This window comes from Elephantulus edwardii, unplaced genomic scaffold, assembly GCF_000299155.1.
Source record: "Elephantulus edwardii isolate Elephantulus edwardi_28Jun2011 unplaced genomic scaffold, EleEdw1.0 scaffold00010, whole genome shotgun sequence".
NCBI classification, from domain to species: domain Eukaryota; kingdom Metazoa; phylum Chordata; class Mammalia; order Macroscelidea; family Macroscelididae; genus Elephantulus; species Elephantulus edwardii.
Genome location: NW_006399760.1, coordinates 8,971 through 14,140, shown reverse-complemented (window position 1 = coordinate 14,140; position 5,170 = coordinate 8,971). Strand labels below are relative to the sequence as shown.

Genomic DNA, 5,170 nt, shown 5'->3' with positions numbered 1-5,170 from the left:
ATGTCATGCCTGCCAGGTACCAAGTGCACTTCCTTAAATCCAGGGAACTGATTAAACAGCATGGATAACATCATCTCATTAGTTTCTTCTGGTAAATTATTAAGGAATAAAATATAGTTTGGAGGGTAATCAGGGACCTGAGGACTTGGTGTTGAATTTCCTTGAGTAGTAGCTTAATTTGGTGTTCCCTGACCAGGTTTTTTGTTTGTGGCTGCTGCAGCCTGTTCCACAGTTTTTGCTTTCTTTTTCTCTTTGTCAGCAAAAGTTCCACGCATTTTAGAAATTATATCGGAATCTGTTTTTGCATATTGGATTCGCATTGGTTTGCCATAAAATGGAAATCCCTGTAACTGTCTCAAAGCATTTGTGGATGAGCCAAGTTCTTTAAATATAACAAAAGCCTGTCCCCTCATCTTCATGGTCTTTAAAGCCACAATATCTACCACATGGCCAAACTGAGAAAATAGGGCATACAAAGACCTCTTCAATTCTTCTTTTTTAATTTTGTCATTCATATTGTTGATATAAATTGTATGATTTGGTCTGATATCCATGTTTTCAGTTAAACTGTTCAAGCCACCTGGAGCCTCCTCGCGCAGGACATGTTAAAAGATTTTTTTTTAAATTTTTATTATTTTTGTGTGTGTGTACCATCAAATTAGATCTGACTGGTACAGGAGGAGATTTTCCCTCCTTCCCCGGCAGAGCAACTGGTGGATTTGAACCGTTCGCCTCTGGGATTGTAGTTGCAGCTCCTTGCCACAAGGCCACCAGAGCTCCCCTAAAAGATTTTAAGAAGAATGATGTGATCTGATTTATGTTTAAAAAAATACTACTCTGTTGCATGAAGAATGTATTTAACAGCATTTAATGGCATCTGTTAGAACAGACGGGCTTGGAGGCAGCTTACCTACTCTTCTACGGACCTCTGGCATTGACTCGAATGTTGAGAAGTCATCCTAACAGGTAAGCTGGGACAGATGACAACAGGGTGCATATGTCATATATGAACCACAGACTTGACCTGCAGAGTTAATTTGTGGGGGCGGGGGGAAGGAAGAATGGGCAGCATGGAGACGCTGAGTCTGACTCCTACTAACTCCACAAAGGGGAGCTGCCCCTGTAGGGAGCATCTACAACACAAAACCAATTTCATGAAGTGTGCTATGTCCCCCAAGCTCCTGCACCTCATCCTGCTAATTCCAATACCAAGCCTACTGTTGTACTGTGTCTTAAATCTGTTGTGATAGCTACACAGACTTTGCAGAACCCTATTCACAATTATGGGGTTCATTAGAGAAGTTAACAGATTACAATTCAGGTTGGCAACAGGATACCATTTCTTAATCAAGACAGCTTCTGAAGGGTGCTCACAGGCCTGTCAGTCTTGAAGCTTTAACCCAGTGTTACAAAGCTCTCTTACTTCTTTTTTTTTTTAATAATTTTAATGAACATTTACAGAGATTTTGGATTTCCATTCATTCATTGCTGCACTTCTCTCCCCGCCCAGCCCTCCCTCCTCCCCAGTTCGCTCCTCTTTTTTAAAAGTAAAACAAACACTCTCTCCCTGGTACACAATCCCCCTGCGCCCCTCCCCTTGCCCATCTCCCCTCACCTAGTACTCCAGGAAGCTTGGGTGAAGGCCCCTGGCTCTGGCTCCATGGGGCAGCAGCCCCAAGTCAGCTCTGTCTCACACGAGGTCTCTGGTTTTCAGCTGCTGCTGCTACCCTGTAGGCTGTAGTCCGAGTGATGCAGGAATCTTTGGCCACAAATAATACATACTGCCTTCTCTACTGCTTTTTCCTTCCTACGAATGATATTCCTCAAATTTCTGCTGCTGAACCTGCTCAATTTTAACCTAGTGGAATGACGAACCTAGTCCCTTTGTGGATAGACTTACACATTCTATTTGCATGCTTCCACTCAGTCATGTGGCAAACTCAAGGGCAATGGCCTAGAAAGGCAATTTTGGACAATAGACTCACTACACCACAGCTTCCTTTCAAAGTGTTTGTTAGGACTGTTCTTCTGGCGATTTCTTTATCAGGCCTGTTAAAGGAACAGGACAGGCCTGTTCGTGGGCTAGCTGAGTGACCAAGGGCTCTATTACAGGTGGCCTGGCTCACCCAGCAGGGCCTACCTACTAGGGACACCTGTCCTGGGCTGTGGCCACCAAGGCTCATGTGTTTCACCACCTAAATAACTTGGAGAGGAAATTTTAACTTGAATTTTTGGAAACCGAGAAATCAGTTATAAGAAACTGACATTTCTGTATGGGAGAGGGGCATAGAAGTTTATCTGCCCAGTGTAACTCACTGTGTTAAATACTATACACGTGTGTTTTTGTTTCATCGCCCTTATAACATGCATCAGAAACTTGAAAAGCATTTGCCAGTAGAATCAACTTGGTGGCCACTGTTTTGGGCTTTGGCTGCCTCCCTCCTTCCTTTATTTTACTTTATTTACCAGTACTTGCTTGATCTTATGAGAGACTTTCCCCTCCCCATGTTACCAGGAACCCTAGAGGTTCAGGAGTTCCCAGGAGCCTGCTCCTGGGGTGAAGCAGTGAGTGGAGGGTGGAGAGACAGAACAAGAGAGGAAGACCCTTGACGAGATGGATTGATTCGGTGACCGGGGTAATGGGGATAGCTATGTCGGAGACAATAAGATTGGCACAGGATAGAGAAGGGTTCAGGGCTGTTGTACATAGCATTGCTAGGAGTCACAGGTGACCTGATGGCACATAACAGCAACAACAACATTATGGTGTTGCCTACTGATGAAGAGTTTTGTTTTCTTGGTGTTGATACATATCTCATCTTGAAGGTTGTAGTTCTTGGTCTTCTACAGCAAGCCCCTCAAATCCTCCTTGCTTTCGGCAAGCAAGGCTGTATTATCTGCAAAACGCAGGTGGTAGAGTCTTCCTTCAATCCTGATGCCACATTCTTCTTCCTAAAATTTGTAAGACAGTTTACCTGGCTAATTGACTGGAAGAAGTTCATTCTGTTCCCATCCCTAAGAAAGGTGATCCAACAGAATGTGGAAATTATCAAACTGTACCATTACTATCACATGCAAGCAAAATAGTGCTGAAGATCATCCAAAAATGACTAGAACAGTGAATTGAAAAAACGACTGCTAGAAGTTCAAACTGGGTTTAGAAAAGGCTGTGGCACCAGGGATATCATTGCTAGGATCAGATGGATCCTGGCTGAAAGCAGAGGATATCAGAAAAATATCTAATTGTGCTTTATTGGCTATGCAAAGGCATTTGGCTGTGTGGATCATGACAAACTATGGCTAATAATGAGAAGAATGAGAATTCCAGAGCCCTCAATTATGCCCATATGAAACCTAGACCAAAAAGCTGTCGACTGAATGGAGCAAGAGAATGTTGCATGGTTTAAAAACAGGGAAGATGTGTGTCAGTGATGTAGCTTAATGCTGTGGCTGTTGTGTACCATCGAGTTGGAAATGACCCATAGCTGACCTTCCAGGAGGTTTTCAGAGCCCGTTAATTGCACAGGAGGAGATCCTTCTCCTGCAAATCAGCTGGTAGATTCAAACTGTGTGCCTTTGGGATTGCAGTGCAGCTTCTTGCCACTAAGCCACCAAAGCTCCCTAATATGAGAGCTGTTGTTAGTTGCCTTTAGCTCAGTTCTGACTCATGACAGTTTTATGTGTGTAGAGCAGAACTGTTCCAGAGAGCAGATCACCAGGCCTATCTTCCAGAAGCATTTCCCTAACTGCCTCCTGATTTGCAAGATCACTACTGCTTACAAGCACCTGCATAAAGGGTGAGATTTCAATTTATAAACACACTAAGGCTTGATTAAATTCTTAGATGAAATTCCATCCTCTTTTTCAGACTTTGTATATACGCCTGCTGGGGAGAAGGGGAGGTGAAGAAAACCGAACCTACTGCCTTAGAGTCAGTTCCTACTCATGGATTCCTCCACCAGGTTTCCGAGTCTGTGACTCTTAATGAGAGCAGACTGCCCATTTAGTTTCTGCAGAGAGGCTGGTGCATTGGAATTGCACATCTTTTAGTTAGCAGCCTAACATGTAATTCACCCTGTCATCAAGATTCTCTGGGGTAGATGAAGAAATTTTTATACATGTAGAAGCAGGGACTTTGAAGCTCTGTCTCACATACTTTGGGCATGTGTTCAGGAGGGACTGGTCCCTGGAGAACATCATGCTTGGAAGGGTGGAGGGACAGCTCAGGAGCAGAAGATCCACGATGAGACTGATTGACTCCGTGATTGGAGAAATGGGATTAGGTTAATTAATGTTGTTATGTACAATTGCGTCAGAACCAACTATTCGCTGAGCCTCCAGCAGGTTTTCAGAGGCAGTAAATCACATGGGAGATTGCCCATCCCTCTCCCTCTGAGCAGCTGGTGGAATTAACGGCACGCTTTTTGGTTGACAGTATAGCTCCTTACCACAAAACCTTCAGAGCTCCGTAATAAATATAAGGAGATATATTTCTTTCTTTTTTTTTTAATTTTGTGTACGTGTACCGTCAAATCAGATCTGACTGGTACAGGAGGATATTGCGCCTCCTTCTCCGGCAGAGCGTCTGGTGGATTCGAACCGTCTTCCTCTGGGATTGCAGTTCAGTTTCTTGCCACTAGGCCACCAGAGCTCCCCAGGAGATATATTTCTAGAGACACAAATATAGTATAAATGTCATATATATTGTTATTTGCCATCTAGTTGACTGTGACTCATAGTGACCCTCTGCACAATAGCTCTGAACCCTGTCCTATCCTGATCAATCTCACTGTCTCTGACACACCTAATTATTGTGTCAATACAACCCATACAGGGTTGTATGGGATCTCTCTCCTGTTCTGTCCCTCCACCCTTCCTTCTCCAAGGACTAGTCCTTTCTGGAAACATGCCCAAGGTATGTCAGACAGAGTTTCAAAATCTTTGCCTTCAATGAGCAACTTAGTTTTACCCTCTCCAGGACAGACCTGTTTGTTCTCTTGGCATTCCATGATATAAAATGCTCTTCTCCAGCACCACAACTCAAAGCCATAGGTTCTTCTTCTGTCATCCTTGGTTATTGTCCAGCTTTCTTTTTTTTTCCTTTTTTCTATAATTATATTTTATTAATTTTCATAAACATTTACAGAGATTTTGGGCTTCCACTCATTCA

The 5,170-nt window shown here is 43.4% G+C and overlaps 1 pseudogene; it reads right to left on the bottom strand.

Annotated features, from left to right (window-relative positions):
• Nucleotides 1-2: 2 nt before the first annotated feature.
• Nucleotides 3-554, bottom strand: LOC102870454 (annotated as a pseudogene).
• Between the last annotated feature and the right edge of the window lie 4,616 nt (nt 555-5,170).